This window comes from Talpa occidentalis, unplaced genomic scaffold, assembly GCF_014898055.3.
Source record: "Talpa occidentalis isolate TD23 unplaced genomic scaffold, MPIMG_talOcc4v2.1 talOcc4.4, whole genome shotgun sequence".
In the NCBI taxonomy this organism is placed as follows: Eukaryota; Metazoa; Chordata; class Mammalia; order Eulipotyphla; family Talpidae; genus Talpa; species Talpa occidentalis.
The window spans coordinates 31,517-50,736 of NW_023604295.1; the positions used below are offsets into that span (position 1 = coordinate 31,517).

The following is a 19,220-nucleotide window of genomic DNA, read 5'->3' on the forward strand; positions in this document are numbered from 1 at the left end:
AGTAAGCTAACTCACAAAATTATCTCTTTTAAAAAGATTTATTTATTTATGCATACAAATGCTGGGGTGTAGGCCAAAGGTACAGTGTGTGAGAGGACTCACCAGACACAGAGTGGGGAGTACAACAGGAAGATCCACTGAAATCCACTGCTGAGGGGAGCAGCAGGGAGACAGAAGAGTCTGCTCTGCCTTGGGAGTCAACTCCCTGGCCGGGGATCAAACTCAGGTCACAGTGGTTGGCAATAGCTTGACAGTGCTGAGACTTTAACCCCTGTACCACCAGGGAAGCACTAAAAGGATTTCTCTTTTGATGAAAAAATTACAGTTCACTGTTCCTCATTGTATTTTATTCTAATGTTCAGATTTTCCACAATGTACACAACTCCTTTTCAGTTTCAGAACCAGCCAACCAAAGCTAATAAAAAAATTAGTGCAATCAGTGGTTCAATTAGCCCCCTGTTCCTTGGCAGGTGAAAAGTAACCATAGAATATTTTTTAAAACCAGTCTTAAGAATTCTGTTGTGGTGGGCCTCCCTGGTGGTACAAGGGGTTAGGACGCAGCCTGTGGAGCTGTCTACAGCCACTGAAGCACAAGTTCAATCCCCATCCAGGGAGCTACCCACGTGGCACAGCAGACCTCTCCTGGTTCCCCACTGCTCCCCGCAGCAGTGTATTTCAGTCAATCTGCCTGTTCTGTTCCCCACTCTGTCTCTGGTGAATCCTCTCACCCCCCCTACACACACACACACACACTACTGGCCTGTACCCCAGATCTTGTATGCATAAATAAATAAAGCTTTAAAAAAAGCATTCTGTTGTGGTTATGTAGCAGAGTGGTGCAGGAAAAGGGGAAGTTCCAGGTCTTGCCCCACCCAAAGGAGGGTGGAGCTGAGCAGGGAGGACAAAAGCTGGACAGTAGACTGGAGAAGGAAGGAAGCAGTGTGGAGAGCAAGATGGAGACCTGGAGGAGACACATGGAGCAAGGAGACATGTGAAGAAACTGTGCTTGCCTTTTGGTCGTCGACTGGGTGAAACAGATGTGGATGAGAGACCCATGGGGAGGTGACAATGGCGGTTTTTGTCTTGATTTTGATTTTGTTCTTTTCCTCCCAGACTTGTCTGGCTATTTCTGACCCTTTCCTATGGGTCCCCCTGGAAGGTGCTTTGTGGCAGCTTTTGGGCCTGCTCTGGGCCAATCCCATTTGGCTGGACTTTTGCACAGAGGGGATTGGTAACTCTGGGTGATTAATTTAGAAATTATATTCTTTGTCTTTTCTGTATTGTTTACCAATTGTATTAAATTTCCTTTCCATTAAAGGTGTTAAGTTTTGTCTTGATGTGGCAGATGGCAGAACCTATATAGAGCAGGCAGATTTGGGGGTTCTGGGGTGCCCCTCTCCCTGCCCTGTAACAGTTATAAAAGATTTTTGGGTGAAAATATGGCATTCCTGATAGTAAAGCAAGGGTGGACAGAGCAGCTGCATGTCAGTTAATGTCAAGCTCACCTCGTTTTTGTTTGTGTTTTGTTTTCTGTTTTATTACTGAGGGGTGATGGATTATTGGAATATAAAAATTTAGAAAGGAAGATACTGTAAGGACAATTTTTAAGTCTTTATTAACCCAACTATGGAAGGTTCCAGCAATCTAAGGTGGGGTCAGAAAAGATGATCAGCCAGAGGTGGGGGCAGAGAGGATTATCAAACTTAGAAGACCAACCCATTCTGACACCAACGCAATAATTTCCGCAATAATTTCATCAAGGAACCTTATGAAATAATGCCCCTTACCCTGACAAAATGCAGCTTTTTTTCTTTCAGAAACCTGTGTCTATGCAGACATCTCTCTTTGCTATTCTTTTTTCCTCAATAAACTTGATGCGTCCTGATGAAAGGGAACATTACTCAATTATTTGTCAGAGGGATCCAAGAAACCCCCCTATACTGAGCCCCATCACCTGAATTCCATCAAGGGGTTTTCAATTTTTAGTTTGAACTGAGGCTCCTACTCATTTGTTGGTCCAAATGAACACATTTTACCCTTTTTCAATTTTTAAAATATTTATTGTGCTTAATCAACAATGTTCATATAGTTATAGGTAAAAATAAAAAATGGTGAAAATAATAAGGCATTAATTCAAAGTCCAGACCCTTCCAGCTTTCAATACAAGATGTCTGGGGCCTCTCTCATGGCGCAAGGGGGTAAGTCTCAGCACTACCAAGCTACCAGCAGCCACTGTGGCATGCGTTCCATGCCCAGCCTGGGAGATGGCCCACATGGTATACAATACCTCTCCAGTCTCGCCCACTGCTAACCTCAGCAGAGTATCTCTGCATCTCTGGCCTACAACCCCATCTTGTATGCATAAATAAATAAAAATTTTACAAAATAAACAAGTACAAGAGGCCTGAATCTTGTACAAAATTATGGGAAGAAAAAGACAAAATTTTGAATGCCCTAGCACCTCCCCCCAGCAGGTGCCAGGGCTGCGCCTCTGCCTGCACTGAGTTGGGGAGAGAGAGGAGCCAACAGGCCAGAGACCCCCCGCTCTGACAAAATGGAAGGTTCTATGCTCATCAGGCAGGCCCAGGGGCGGGGAAGATAGTTTTTTCCTCTAATACCTGAGCCTCCGTTTCCTTATCTGTACAAAGGAAAGTATCCCCTCGACTAGAGAGGCAGACACCACCCCTTCACCTGTTGTTGCTGAGCGCCCACTGTCTGCTGGATGAGGACACGGGCTGAGTCAAGCCCACAGCTCAGAGCACCCTCAGTAGCAATCGGGACACAGGGAACCTCAACAGACCCACAAGAATTGTGACAGGGAGCTTGAGACGCCACAGCCTTCCCTGGAAGGGACGCCTGACACGCTCCTGGCCGAGGGGGCGACCAGCAGGGCTGCTGCGGAATGACCCTTGACACGGACTCGGTCAGGTGAATGGGGAAGCCAGAGAGAAGGAGGTTGTCAGAGAGGGGCCGCGGGCCTGAGACAGCAGGAGCAGATGGCAAGACTCTCATCAGCTTGTCTGGAGGCTTGGACTTTAGCCTGAGCGCGGACAGTGGGAGCCACTGAAGAGATTTTTGAGGCTGTAGATAAATGACGTGACAAACAGGTTGTCTTGTGAGGGCAGCAAGGACCGAGGGAAGGTCTGCAGACAGCCCTCGGGACACATCTGGTTCCTCCCTTTCCTCTCCCCAGGGTGGCAAAGATAGGAGGATGTGAACCAACCTGCCCAGGACAGCAGCAAAGTGCCCTTGCTCGCCAGGTACAAATTCAGACCCCAGGCCCAGCTTCAGAAAGGACCATCCGTGGATCAGTGGGTCTGGCCCTGCCTTGTCCAGTGGCGGGTGACCAGCCCGCAATCGAGGACTGTGGATTTTACAGACACACATGACCAGAGACGTGGCTCTAACTTCATTATCAACTTCATGTTTTCCAGTTTCACATTTTGAATTTCCTGACTTAATTCCTCTCCTGATTCCTTTATAAAGCATGCAAGTAAGTCACTTAAGTGCAACATTTTCTCTGGTGGCACCATGAAGCAGGTGACAAAGGGATGATCTTACTGAGCGTTCCATCCGCAGAAAGGTGGAAGAATATCCTAGTATTATACGATCAATAACTGGTCATCTATTATATGATGAAATGCCTTTGCCTTTCAATCTGAAATATTCCTTCTTCATCCGGAGAACCGACCTACTTTGTCCTTTTAGAATTTATAGAAAATAACACCTAAGTTTTTTATTAACACTCTGTTTGATGAATGTTCCATAATTGGGAAAAAGTAACATGCCAAGATGGGACATCCTATTTGTATACAATTTACAGATTCAGTGCCATTTCGATGAAACTTTAAATGGTGTTCTTCAACAAAATGGAACCAATACTGTTCAAATTCATATGGAATCACAAAACCTCAAGTAGCTTAAGTTCTCCTGACTGAAAGATAGGAATCATGGAGGCCTGACACTCCCAGACAGCTGACAACACGACAAAGCTATTCTCATAAAAACTGTGTTGGGACAAAACCACACACAGAGACCAATGGAATCAAATTTAAGCCCAGAAATAAAACCACCCATATATGGTGAACTAACCTATGACAGAGGAGCAAAGAATATACATTGGAAAAAATAGCCTCTTCCATAAATAATGCTGGGGAAACTGGATTGCAACATGCAAAAGAATGAAACTAGACCACGACCTCACACCACACACAAACCAACTCCAGTGGATGAAAGACTTGCATGTGAAACCTAGCACCATAGAATACACAGAACAGAACATAGGCCAACACTCAATGACACGATCCTCAGAAACGTCTGTGAGGAGTGGTCTCAGAAGCAAAGAAACCAGGGAGAATGTAGATAGATGGGGCTACAGCAAGCGACAGTCATCAACACAGAGACACCCGCTGCATGAGGGAAAATATCAGCACACCACACCGCATAACAGCTAAGGGACTGATATCAAAGATCTACAAAGAGCTTACACAACTCAACGAAAACAAACAACCCAGTCAAAGAAAAATGCCAGAAGTAAAAAGACACTTTGTCAAAGAAGAAATGCAAATGGCCAGCAGGCACAGAAAAGATGTTCAGCATCACTGATATCAGGGAAACGCAAATCAAAACCACAATGAGCTGCCACCTCACTCCACTGAGAAGGCTCCACATTTAAAAAGAGAAATTGGAAACAACAAATGCTGGAGAAGTGGCAGAGAAAAAGGAGCCTCTGACACCACCAGTGGGCGTGCAAACTGGTCCAGCCACTATGGGCAGCTGTGTGGAGGGTCCTCAGAACACTGAAAATGGGTCTACACATGATCCGGCTTTCCACTCCTAGGAATCCACCAAAGGGACAAAAAAAAAACCAGGAAACCCGAACTGCTGTGTTCATTGCAGCCCTATTTATAATAGCTGTGACATGGAAACAACTCATGCCAGAAAACAGATGAATGGATCAAAACGTTGTGGTACAGTTACTGCTGCACCTCCCCCTGCAGTGACCTTTAGGGCTAATGGCTGTTGCCATGGTCCCTGAGGTCCGCCTTGGGCAAGGAACCATGCGCGCAGGGGGAGAACAGCAAACTCCCTAAGATGCAGAGAAGCCGAATACCTGCCAAGAGATAACAACTACCAGAAGCCGCCACAAAGACTTAAAAGGGATGCTGACCACACGGAACCTTATCTCGCTTTCTCAAGGCCCACAAACTTTATTCTGCTACAACTGTCTTTCTAAAATCTTTCCTTTTTCTGGTCATTGATTGCTGATTAAAAAACATACGTAATTTAATAATTAGGCTAATCCAAATGAAACATTACTAAACACTGTGTTATAATAGAATTGTTGGTTTAATAATCTTTCTATTATGTGCTTGACTTTAGTACCTTTGATATTAACTGCATTATAAAATAAATTCACCCATGACAATTAATTATGAGTAAAAATGAGTAGGTAGTAGTAGTAGTAGTTAGTACAACAAGAATATAATTATATAGAACAAAAGAAAGAGTTAATAGCCTGTCTACTTAGGAATGCGGCTAGGTCCAGATGTATTTTGGACATAGATCACTGCCCTGTAAATGAAAAGCTAAACCTATGAGCAAGCTGATTTCGTTGATGTTCACTGTTCCTATGCTTTTAGAAAACATATATATACTGATCACAAACTCAAATTAAATTGCACTCAGATTTACACTCTCTCTTGAAGTGTATCTGTTTGTCATTTCTTTCGCCGACTCCCTGACCACCCTGCGCGCTTCTCTCAACCCTGAGACGGCCTCATCATCTACTGCTGTGCTGGTCAGCGGCAGTTACACCACGGAATATTGCTCAGCAATCAAAAAGTCATGCCACTGGTGGCAATAGAGATGGAGCTGCAAGGGATGATGCTAGCCACAATAAGGCAGGAGAAAGATAAATATCAGGTGGTTTCACTTACATGCGAAAAGTAGAGAAACTGAACAAAAGGTAGAGAAAAAGACAACCCTAGCAGGCTGACCAAGACCTGAGGCACCCAGTGGGGAGGGGGAGGGAGGGGGGTGAACAGAGGGGAGGGAAAAGCACAAGGGATTATGGTGATGGGGCATGGGGGCTATTTTGGTGGGAGCACTATGGGGACCACCCCTGAGGGGAGACACCAATAACTAAAAAAATGAACAACGATGCAAGAAAAGAAAAAAAAAAGAGAGATGGTCTTTAAGGACAGGGAAGACCCTAAGACAATATAAATAAATAAATGCTCTAAAGGGGGTCTCACCTGAGCACTGCTGGAGACACTGCCGAGGCATCCCCTCATCCGTTGTTCTAGATCTCAAGGAATTGTCTCTGGCCTGTGCAGCAAGTAAGCCTGCTGTGTGTGAATAATTAGAAAAATGCTATTTTTATTTTTAAAGATTTATTTATTTATACAAGAACTGGGGTACAGGCCAGGGGTGCGGGGGTGAGAGGAGTCACCAGAGAGAGAGTGGAGAGCAGAACTGGTGGATGGATTGAAATCCAGGGCTGAGGGGGACAGCGGGGAGACGGGGAGGTCTGCTGCGCCCTGAGGGCTGCTCCTGACCCGCGGGGGTGGACCCGTCCTGCAGGGGCTGGCCAGAGCTGGGGATCTCCATCTGTACCCCCCCGCCCCCCAGGAAGCCCATGAATATGACCTGAAATGGTCCCCAGTTCTCACCCGGAAGCTGAGCACGATCTGAGCTGTAGAGAGAGGGCGCCGCCATGGGGATCACGATGGAGAGACCTCGCTCAGGGCAGCAACCTCCTGTCCCAGGACGGTGCGGGGGCTCCTGACCCCAGCCCCCCCCCCGCATGGGCAGCAGCTGCCGGCCCTGTCCCGGTGCCGCCCCCCGGCCAGGGCCTCTCTACCCAGCGGCCCTCAGCAGAGGCAGCGCCACTCAAGGCCCCACCCCGCCTGGAACCCTGGATATCCAGTTGCTGCATCCCCAGGACTCCCCAAACCCTCTGAGCACCCCCTGGCCCTGGCCACACTCACCGGGGGCTAGAGGGTCACCTGCACCCTCCGCTCGCACTAACAGCCCCAGAAGCAGCCTGGGCGGAGGGGCAAGGTCACTTGTCAGGGAGGCTACCCCAATCTAGCCACAGGCAGACAGTGACTGCGCCCACAGCCAGGAAATGCAAATAGGCCCCCCCAGTCACCTCAACACGCGCGCAAGCCCCGGGCAACCCGCATCCCTGATGGGGAAAAGCCCGCACCTGCCCCAGCTGACCTGAGAAACCCCAGACTCAGCCCAAAGGTGAGCCAGGCCCCACTCACCCACTGTGAAGGCGCAAAAGTGACAATTTCAGAACCATGGGTAGGGGCCACCAGAAACTCCCTAGCCCCTCTACTCCCTGTCTTCTCAGTATGTGCTTCACAACGCGCGCAAGCCCTGGAAAACCCACATCCCTGATGGAGAAAAGCCTGCACCTGCGGGAAAAGCCCACAACGCTCCTTACCACAGTATTTCACCTCAAATTTTTCTCCACAGAGGCCTGTCTTCTCGCAGGAATCTGCTTCCAAGGGTGTCACTTCTCAGATTTTTCTCCTCAACACTCCTTACTACAGTATTTGCCCTCAGATTTTCTCTTCAGAGGCCTGTCTTCTCCTCAGAATCTGCTTCCCAACGTGTTACTTATGGTCAGATATCTCCTCTACACTCCTAACTGCAGTATTTCTCCTCAGTTTCTTCTCCTCAGAGGTCCGTCTTCTCAGTATTTGCTTCACAACGTGTCATTACGCCTCAGACACTTCTCCTCAATAATCCTTACTGCAGTATTTCTCCTCAGATTTTTCTCCACTAGGCATGTCTTCTTGTCAGGATCTGATTCCAAGAGTGTCATTTCTCCTCAGATATTTCTCCTCAACAAGAATTACTGCAGCATTTCTCCTCAAATTTTTCTCCTCAGAGTCCTGTCTTCTCCTCAGAATCTGCTTCCCAACATGTCATTTCTCCTCAGATATTCCTCCTCAACACTCCTTACTGCAGTAATTCCCCTCAGATTTTTCTCCTCAGAGGCCTGTCTTCTCAGAATCTGCTTCCCAATGTGTCATTTCTCCTCAGATAATTCTCCGCAACACTCCTTACTACAGTATTTCTCCTCAGACTTTTCTCCTCAGAGGCCTATCTTCTCCTCAGAATCTGCTTCCCAATGTGTCATTTCTCCTCAGATATTCCTCCTCAACACTCCTTACTGCAGTATTTCTCCTCAGATTTTTCTCCTCAGAGGCCTGTCTTCTCCTCAGAACCTGCTTCCCACGGGGTCATTTCTCCTCAGATATTTCTCCTCAACACTCCTTACTGCAGTATTTCTCCTCAGATTTTTCTCCTCAGAGGCCTGTCTTCTCCTCAGAATCTGCTTCCCAATGTGTCATTTCTCCTCAGATATTTCTCCGCAACACTCCTTACTGCAGTATTTCTCCTCACTTTTTGCTCCTCAGAGGCCTGTCTTCTCCTCAGAATCTGCTTCCCAACATGTCATTTCTCCTCAGATATTCCTCCTCAACACTCCTTACTGCAGTATTTCCCCTCAGATTTTTCTCCTCAGAGGACTGTCTTCTCCTCAGAATCTGCTTCCCAATGTGCCATTTCTCCTCAGATATTCCTCCGCGACACTCCTTACTGCAGTATTTCTCCTCAGATTTTTCTCCTCAGAGGCCCATCTTCTCCTCAGAACCTGCTTCCCATGGGGTCATTTCTCCTCAGATATTTCTCCTCAACACTCCTTACTACAGTATTTCTCCTCAGATTTTTCTCCTCAGAGGCCTGTCTTCTCCTCAGATCCTGCTTCCCACGGTGTCATTTCTCCTCAGATTTTTCTCCTCAACAAGAATTACTGCAGTATTTCTCCTCACTTTTTTCTCCTCAGAGGCCTGTCTTCTCCTCAGAATCTGCTTCCCAACATGTCATTTCTCCTCAGATGTTCCTCCTCAACACTCCTTACTGCAGTATTTCTCCTCACTTTTTTCTCCTCAGTGCCCTGTCTTCTCCTCAGTTTGTGCTTCCCAATATGTCATTTCTCACCTGATATTTCTCCGCAACACTCCTTACTGCAGTAATTCCCCTCAGATTTTTCTCCTCAGAGGCCTGTCTTCTCCTCAGAATCTGCTTCCCAGGGGGTCATTTCTCCTCAGATATTTCTCCTCAACACTCCTTACTACAGTATTTCTCCTCAGATTATCTCCTCAGAGGCCCGTCTTCTCCTTAGAATCTGCTTCCCAGGGGGTCATTTCTCCTCAGATATTCCTCCTCAACACTCCTTACTGCAGTATTTCTCCTCACTTTTTTCTCCTCAGAGGTCTGTCTTCTCAGTATTTGTTTCACAATGTGTCATTACTCCTCAGACACTTCTCCTCAATAATCCTTACTGCAGTATTTCTCCTCAGATTTTTCTTCACTAGGACTGTCTTCTCGTCAGTATCTGATTTCAAGGGTGTCATTTCTCCTCAGTTATTCCTCCTCAACAAGAATGATTGCAGTATTTCTCCTCAGATTTTTCTCCTCAGAGGCCTTTCTTCTCAGAATCTGCTTCCCAACGTGTCATTTCTCCTCAGATATATCTCCTCAACACTTCTTACTACATTATTTCTTCTCAGTTTTTCCTCCTCAGAAGCCTGTCTTCTCCTCAGTATGTGCTTCCCAACGTGTCATTTCTCCCTAGGTACTTCTCCTCAACACTCCTTACTACAGTATTTCTCCTCAGAGGTCTGTCTTCTCCTCAGAATCTCCTTCCTAGCATGTCATTTTTCCTCAGATATTTCTCTTCAACACTCCTTACTGCAGTATTTCTCCTCAGTTTTTTTCCACAGAAGCCTGTCTTCTCTTCAGTATGTGCTTCCCAAAGTGTCATTTCTTCTCAGATACTTCTCAACAATCCTTACTGCAGTATTTCTACTCAGATTTTTTCCTCAGAGGCCTGTCTTCTCCTCAGAATCTGCTTCCTAGGGGGCCATTTCTCCTCAGGTACTTCTCAACACTGCTTACTGGAGTATTTCTCCTCAGAGACCTGTCTTCTCCTCAGAATTTGCTTCCCAACTTGTCATTTATCATCAGATATTTCTCCTCTGCACTCCTACTAAAGTATTTCTCCTCACTTTTTGCTCCTCAGAGGCCTGTGTTCTCACTATGTGCTTCACAATGTGTCATTACTCCTCAGATACTTCTCCTCAACACTCCTTACTGCAGTATTTCTCCTCAGATTTTGCTCCTCAGAGGCCTGTCTTCTCCTCAGAATCTGATTCCAAGGGTGTCATTTCTCTCAGATATTTCTCCTCAACACCACTTACTGCAGTATTTCTCCTCAGATTTTCTCGTCAGAGGCCTGTCTTCTCCTCAGAATCTGCTTCCCAACATGTCATATCTCCTCAGATAATTCTCCTCAACACTCCTTTCTACAGTATTTCTCCTCAGTTTTTTCTCCTCAGAGGCCTATCTTCTCCTCAGAATCTACATCCCAGGGTGTCATTTCTTATCAGATATTCCTAGTTCATTGCCTTTGCAAAGAGAAATAGAGAACACAATAGAATGAAAATCCTGTATTCCAAGTCAACTGTCACAGATCAACATAAATCTAGTGTCCTGCCAAACAGAACTCGTTCATTTTATGTCTCATCCTAGAAATTGACTATTTCAGCAGAGGTTCCATCACTGACAGGAGAGATGGTGGTGTCAGATTTATATAGATTCTTTTGTGGTAGTTCAACAGTTGTTTTATTTCTGCATAAACTTGTAAACAGTACAAGGTCAGAAGTTTCGTAAATGAAAAGGGTGCTAAGGCTCAAGGAAAAGGAAGAAAAAAAAATAAGAATAGCAAGAGGCATTCCAGGAACGAAAGAATACCAAGAATATTTAACTCCCATTTTTAAAAAGGGGGATTTTATTTTTGTTAAAAAGGTACCCTTGAAATGAATTTTGTCCACTGTCAATGAAAGGAAGCCACTGACACAGAGCAGACTGGTATTGCCATATCAATCCATGACCATTATTGTTTCTGACACGGTGACTTTCAAGGTAGCAACAATGGCAACAATGGTGTTCTAGTCTCAACCCATTTAAGCAATGTTGAAATGGAACTGCACACAGGCCCCACAAAATGGGCATCCTCACCAACATTTCCACCCCAGACGTGAGGACACTCGAGCCTTCCCCATTCATCTTAAATTTTTTACATTGTCACCATCTTCCAAAGAAACGTGAGCTATTTACCTGTAGCTCACTTTGAATTTCCACACCGTCATGATGCATTGGGACCATTGGGTGGGTGTCACCACCGTGAGTCCCATCCTGCCCTGGCCAGGCTCCCGTAAGACTTGGAGTGAAGTCCCAGCCTGGGCCTGCGGGGTGCGGGGGGGATGGTTAAGGGGGGAGTGGGGCCAGCAGGGGTGGGGGCCGGAACCTGGTCCTGCAGGACCCAGCGGGGCAGCACCCTCTGCACTTCCATCTGGGCAGTAGGGGAGCCCAGAGGGAGGGGAGAGTGAGGAGCATCTCCTGTGGGCAGCCGATGGCAGAGTGGGGGGCACTGGTCGGGAGGACCCAGAGGAGGGAGGGCTGGATGTGGAAAACCGCCAGGCGCTGGCAGGTTGTATTGTGGGCATGGAGGAGACCAGAGGTCCAGGTTCACTCCTGAGCAACCCATTGGGTCAGAACCCGCACTGTGGAGGGGGGCCCAGGAGACCCACCTGCGCGTGAAGCTGTGCTCTGAGCGCTCTGAGCGGAGGACCCAATGGAACAAGGTAAAAATGCACCGCGCTCCACCCCGGAGCTCTCCCTGCAGCTTTGCCCACCACACCCGGGTCCCGCTGGAGCTGGTCACCACCTGGGACAGAAGCTGCAAAGACTCTCTGAGCACATGCACCCTCCCCATGGCTGGAAGCCCAGCCCTGGGGGTATAACAACCGCACCCTCTCCTCACTGCCCACAGGGATGAGCGCCTGCCTGGCAGGGCCATTCCAGGAGGCCCCTGACTGCTGAGAGAGAGGCGGGCAGGGCTGCCCCAGCACCTCCCCCCAGCAGGCACCAGAGCTGTGCCTCTGCCTGCACCGACTTGGGGAGAGAGAGGAGCCGACAGGCCAGAGCCCAGAGACCCCCGCTCTGACAAAATGGAAGGTTCTAAGCTCATCAGGGAGGCCTGGAGGTGGGGAAGATAGTTTTTCCTCTAATACCTGCGCCTCCATTTCCTTATCTGTACAAAGGAAAGTATCCCCTCGACTTGAGAGGCAGACACCACCCCTTCACCTGTTGTTGCTGAGCGCCCACTGTCTGCTGGACAAGGACACGGGCTGAGCTGAGCCCACAGCTTGGAGCACCCTCAGGAGCAATCGGGGACAATGCAGGATGCTGCTGAAGCACAAGATCCTGGCCTTCTTATTGATCCACAGCATCGGTTGTAAGGGTGAGGAGCAAAAGAAAGGGGAAGGAGATTATGGGATAGGATATGAAAGAAAGGGGAAGAATGTAGAAGATCAGGGATTGTGAGTCTGCCCTCCAGGCACTTCTCCTCTACTGGATGACTCTGTATTGTCATGGAGGTCACACCCTAATCCCCAGCCAAGGTTCTAATCTTATCAACAAGGCTTCCACTGATCAGCTTCTGGGGTCCTTTGTTATGCATTGGTCCTCAGGTCCCCAGGCGTTCCTGGTCCTACCTCGTGATGCATAGCCTTCCCAGCGTAATCCGGCTTTGTGCTCTTGTTTGATTTGAAAGGGCACCTTGAAGGGTTGGGCTCTGCATCTAACTGACCGGGCCATCTTGACCTTGCTTAGAACTATAGGTGACAAAATGGTGGCCAAACAATCCACTTAGGAGTGGCAGACCCACAAGGTATAACACTCCCAGACATCAAAGAATACTACAAAGCTGTTATAATGAAAACAGTATTAGAACAAAAACAGACACAGAGACCAATGGTGAACTAACCAATTGTTAGGGGGAAAGGATGTCCTGAGCTAATCCCATACAGGCTTTGTGGACTCCACCCCTACTCCAGACCAAAGCCATCAGGACACTGGGAAAGACAAATCCTGTCACCACCAAAGGGAAGGTGGCAGGGACCTGTGGGTGGAGTTAAGCAGCCAGGGTTGGGTATAAAAACCAAACACGTGGGCCTTGGGGGGGCTCACTCTCTGGCTCGCCTCCTGGCTTCACGGCTCCTGGCTTGCGGCCAGCTCTCAGAGTACCATTTGGGATTCCAGATTGGCGGATTGGGTAGGATGCATTTAAAACTTTGTCTCCCATTTTTCTCCCTGAGTTGTACATTTCCTCATTTGCCCTTCCCTTGTAAATAAACCTTTTATTAACCTTTCGTGTGTGCCTGCAGTAGAGTATTGATAAGTCCTTTTAAACGCGCGGGTGAGGACCCACAGTCAGGCAACCCGTTTTGTATCGGGGCTGCCCTATAACACTATGACACAGGAACAAAGAATGTACATTGGAACAAGAATAGCCTCTTCCATAAATGGTGCTGGGGAAACTGGATTGCCACATGCAAAAGAATGAAACTAGACCACTACCTCACACCACACACAAACCAACTCAAGTGGATGAAAGATTTGCATGTGAAACCTGGCACCATAGAATACACAGAAGGGAACACAGGCCAACACTCAGTGACACTATGCTCAGAAACGTCTTTGAGGTTTCTTCTCCAGAAGCAAGGAAACCAGAGAGAATGTAGACAGCTGGGGCTAACCAGCAAGAGACGGTCAACACAGAGACACCCGCCAAATGGGGGAAAATATCAGCACACCACATGACAGCTAAGGGACTGATATCAAAGATTTACAAAGAGCTTACATGACTCAACAAAAACAGCCCAGTCAAAAAAAAATGCCAGAAGTAAAAAGACACTTTGCCAAAGAAGAAATGCAAATGGCCAGCAGGCATAGAAAAGACGTTCAGCATCACTGATATCAGGGAAATGCAAATCAAAACCACAATGATCTGCCACCTCACTCCACTGAGAAGGCTCCACATTAAAAAAGAAAAACTGGAAACAACAAATGCTGGAGAAGCAGCAGAGAAAAATGAGCCTCTGACGCCGCTGGTGGGAGCGAAAACTGGTCCAGCCACTATGGGCAGATGTGTGGAGGTTCCTCAGAACACTGAAAACAGGTCTACACATGATCCAGTGTTCCACTCCTAGGAATCTACCTAAGGGACAAAAACAAAAACAAAACAGGAAACTTGAACTCCTGTGTTTATTGCAGCACTATTTACAGTAACCTTGACATGGAAACAACTCAAATGCCAGAAAATAGATGAATGGATCAAAACGTTGTGTTATAATTACACCACGGAATATTACTCTGCAATCAAAAAAGACAAATTCATGCCGCTTGTGGTGATATGGATGGAGCTGGAAGGGATGATGCTAGCCACAATAAGGCAGGGGAAAGATAAACAACAGTTTCCCTTACATGTGAAATATAGAGAAACAGAACAAAAGGTAAAGAAAAAGACAACCCTAGCAGGCTGACCAAGACCTGAGGCATTCTGCAGGGAGGGGGAGGGAGGGCGTAAACAGAGGGGAGGGAAAAGCACAAGGTGATGGGTCATGGGTGCTATGGTGGTGGGAGAACTATGGGGACCACCCCTGAGGGGAGAAACCAATAACTAGACAGAAATGAATAACTATGTAAGAAAAGAACAAAAGGACCTCCCTGGTGGCTCAGGCGGTTGAGCGCAGCGCTGTGAAGCTGCCCGCAGCCTCTGCAGTGCTGGTTTGATCCCCACCGGCCACAGAGATGCTCACATGGTGCAGCAGACCTCTCCTGTCTCCCCCGCTGCTCCCCTCAGCAGTGTATTTCAGTCAATCTGCCTGCTCTGCTCCCCGCTCTGTCTCTGGTGACTCCTTTCACCCTCCCGTGCATCTGGCCTATACCCCAGTTCTTGTATAAATAAATAAATAAATAAATAAATAAATAAATAAATAAATAAATCTTTTTTAAAAAAAAAAAAAAAAGAAAAGAAAAAAGGAGATGCTCTTTAAGGAAAGGGAAGACCCTAAGACAGGGCCTCCCCAGTGGCGCAGCAGTTGAGCGCTGGGCTGCGAAGTTGCCCACAGACTCTGCAGCGCTGGTTCGATCCCTGGCTCCCGGGTGAGAGTCCCACATGGCGCACAGACCTCTCCTGCCGCCAGCTGGTCCCCTCAGCAGTGTACTTCATCAGTATGCCTGTTCTCTTCTCTACTCTGGCTCCGGTGAATTCTCTCACCCTCCCGCATTTCTGACTGTACCCAGTGCTTGTATAAATAAATGAATAAATCTTTTTTTAAAAAAAGACCCTAAGACAATATAAATAAATAAATGCTCCTAAAGGGGGTCTCATCCTGAACAATGCTGCAGGCACTGCCGAGGCATCCCCTCCTCGCCAATTGTTCTAGATCTCCAGGAATTTTCTCTGGTAGGTGCAGCAATTAAACCTGCTATGTGGGAATCATTAGAAAAATGCTGTTTTTAACTGCAGTCTCTTACGAGTAGCAATCCTGTTTGGGATGAGAGCCATTCTAAAACTATGAAGTCATTCACGTTCAATATTAATGACAGCATCTTCACGTGGGGCAACGCAACGTGAAAGTTTTGTTCTGTCTTGTTTTAGGCCGAAGCTCCTTCCTTATGGAGGACACCCAACACCCAAGGACCTGTTCTGAGAATGGGTGGAGGCGCCTACACGCCTTCCCTCCCCCTGGCCTCCAAGAGGGTTACAATTTACCCTCATTTTAAAACCTCCAGTTCAGGACAAAATACAAATACTTGGGAGTCCAAATGTATCTGGCCCTTGTGCTTATTTTTGATCTCAGAGAAGTCACGGATCCCTTTTGGACCTCAGGGTCCACGACTACAGGGTAGAAATAATATCTCTATAGCGTCATTAATGGAGATCATGTAACTAAAGCGATGAACTTGTTGCTCCAGCAGGTGCTCAATAAATGCTGATTCCTTTCTCCTTTGCAGAGAAATTCAACTTCTCTCCAAAGCGAGCATAACAGAGGGATTGGCAAGGAAGGAGGTAACACCCCCTAACAACATCAGTTTAACACATTAAAAGGTAAAATGCAGCCTCCCCCTGCCCAGTGGCCTAGGGGTTAAATCTCACACTGTCACCACAATGGTCTGAGTTCAAGCCTGGCTGGGGAGCTACCCACATGGTGCAGCAGACCTCTCCTGTCTTGCCTGATGCTCCCCTCAGCAGTGTATCTCGGTAGATCTGCCTGTTCTACTCCTTACTGTGTCTCTGGTGAATCCTCTCACTCTCCCACACCTCTGGCCTGCACCCCAGTTCTTCTATTAAAATAATAAACAAAAGCTTTAATAATAAAAAAGATAAAGTGGGGCCTCCCCGGTGGCGCAGCGGTTGAGTGCTGGGTTGCAAAGCTGCCCGCAGCCTCTGCAGCGCCGGTTCGATCCCCGTCTGCTCCCCCGCCACTGAGGGAGGGTCCCGCATGGTGCACAGACCTCTCCTGCCACCTGCTGCTCCCCTCAGCAGTGTACTTCAGTCCTTCAGCCTGCTCTGCTCCCTGCTCCGACCCTGGTGAATCTCACCGTCCCATGCTTCTGACTGTACCCAGTGTTTGTATAAATAAATAAATACATAAATACATAAGGCTTTAAAAAAAGAAAAGATAAAGTGGATTATCTCCAAAATGTCCAGTTCCCACATAAGTCACTGTGGTTTACACAATCCCTGAAATAGGAGGAATCCTCTTAGCACCATCTATAGAGAAAAGATCTCAAGAGCTTGGAAAAGGGCCCTTCAGCGTCTCATATACTCCCCATGAAGAAACTTTCCACCCCAACTGGTGACAGCACCCAGCTGTCACTGCTGTGGGGTTTCTCGGGTCAGTCCTTCAGTGATGCAGAGAGGGCCATGCTTTCAATACACTGAATCAGTTAACAACAACCCATTTTAGAAAACCAAAGACTTGTAGCCAGAGTGTGGCAGCCGTGCGGCTCCTGGTCACTCAAGGCTCAGGAAAGCCTGGATTCTATTCAAGGGTTATTGTAAAGTCGCCTCAGGAGGCAGTTTCCAGGGTCAAAGCCCCTTCAAGGCTCTGAATGGCCACATCACCTGCACAACAGGTAGTGAGTGACGCCTCGGCCCTCAGGCGTGGGCCCAGGCCCAGCACAGGCAGCATCTCAGACCCCATGAGAAATGCAGAGTGCCAGGCACCACGCAACCCACTGGATCAGAACCTGTACCCCGGGAGACTGGGACTTGACTCTGCCTCCTGCCTGCTGTACCTGGTGTGGGGAGGGGGAATGTCAGGCCCAGCAAAGTGTACAATATGTTCCCCAAATTATATTCTAAGTCCACAGAAATAAAACACACAGGTCAATGGAACAGAGTGGAGAACCCAGAAAACCCATCCAGGGGTTGATCAGTGCAGCAGAGAGGAGCGGGGAGCAAACACGGGGGACGCGCTTTCATTCATGGGCGCTGGACACCCCCAGGGTCACACTCGGGAATGTCCTGACCCCCGTGTTCCTCCAGGACCCAAAATGACCCGCGCAGAGCTCTCCACAGCCCTCCTGCCCAGCCCAGGGCCCCCTAACTCACCGCTCCGCATCAGCCACGGGCAGGGAGATGTCCTCACCCTCCACGCCCTCTGGGGCGGCTCCTGAAGAAACCCAGCTCCCGCAGGCAAGGCCTTCACCCCAAGACCAGAGAAGCAAGTGCCAAGGCGAGCCCAGCAGCTGGGGAGGCGGGAGCCGGGCACAGGGTCAGGGTTGCAGGGGCCGGGGCGGGGCTGCAGGGGCCGGGCGGGCTACAGGGGCAGGGGCAAGCGGGAAAGCCCCGGGGTGCTCACGGGGCGCCCCCACCCGTCCGGCTGCGGCTGAAGTTCAGAAAATCAAACGGAAACGGAGGCCGAGAGCGCACGTCTCTGAAAATATGACCCTAAAGTTTCCACAGCCATGAAAACAGCAGATCGTGCCCATGTGCATCAAAGACACGCGGGGAACACGGACCCGCGAGCACAGAGGCCCCCAAACCGCTGCCCCCCTCACAGTGAGAGAGGGGGCGTCCCGCTCCGCCCGCCCCCGCCTTGCCTGCCCGGTGCCTCCACATTATTCCCCGCGAGGCCGCATTTCCCCGCCTCAAAACCAGGCGGCGCGCGCTCCCTCACCGCCTGTGCTTTGCCCCGGGGCTTCTCCTTCCTCACCCCGCGGTCCCGCTACGCCAGCGCGCTCCTCACCTCCGCGCCCCTGCCACTTCCGCTCCGCGTCAGCGCGCAGTGACGTGACGTCAACACGCAGGGGGCGGGGCGAGGCCGAGCAAGGAGAGGCGCGCGGGGATCCAGGGCCGGGGCAGCGGCGCGCGCCGCCTGGTGGCGCGGAGGGGCGGGGCGGCCGGGCGGGAAGCGGGCGGGCGGAGGCGCCGCGGCGGCGGGAGGTGCGGGGGGCGCAGCCGCTGCCGAGGGGCGGGGCGGCCGGGCCAGGGGTTGCATAGCCCGGAGAGTCGTGGGGGGAAGACCGCGCAGAGGGGGAGCAGGAAGCGGGTGTGACGTCAGAGCCCTGAAGATGGGGAGACGGAATGACGTGGAGGCAAGAACCCGCTGACACAGGGTCCTCGCGCATCCGGGGAAGAGAACAAGTTGGCGTCGCCTTCCGCGGGGGCTCGGGGTTGAGAATCGGGAACATTATCCATGTGCGTAAGTATGAAAAGAAATAGTCATTCAATAGCAATTCCCAGTAGTAATTGGGAAATGACCTAAGGGAATGGTTTGACCACAAATAAAAATCTTTATTTGTAACATGCCAACCAGCACTTTCTTATACTAGCAAATACTTGGAACAATCTGAATAAAAACCCCAGAAAACAGTGACATATATTACACTGTATACATAAAACAAATGTCGCTGTTGGGTACAATCATTCTGAATGGCTTCAAATGACTTGAGAAGGGCCTCCCCGGGGGCGAGGCTGCCTGCGGCCTCTGCGGCGCCGGTTCGATCCCCGGCTGCTCCCCGGCCACCGGAGGAGGGTCCCACATGGCGCGCAGACCTCTCCTGCCGCCCGCTGCTCCCCTCAGCAGTGTCCTTCGGTCCTTCTGCCTGCTCTGCTCCCCGCTCTGGCTCTGGGGGTTCTCTCACCCTCCCGCGTTTCTGACTGTACCCAGTGCTTGTATAAACAAAACAAACAAACAAATAAATAAATAAAACATGCCTCTATAAAATAAATAAATAAAATGACTTGAGAAATATTTATGTTATAATGTAAAATGAAG

The 19,220-nt window shown here is 49.0% G+C and overlaps 1 long non-coding RNA gene across 1 annotated transcript; it reads right to left on the reverse strand.

Moving 5' to 3' along the window:
- Positions 1 to 2,787: 2,787 nt before the first annotated feature.
- Positions 2,788 to 17,693, reverse strand: LOC129146699 (uncharacterized). Its single transcript, XR_008553736.1, has 3 exons — positions 17,552 to 17,693; positions 6,258 to 6,350; positions 2,788 to 3,081 (listed from the first exon to the last, which is right to left on the reverse strand). It is a non-coding gene; the product is annotated as an uncharacterized LOC129146699 (long non-coding RNA).
- Positions 17,694 to 19,220: the final 1,527 nt, after the last annotated feature.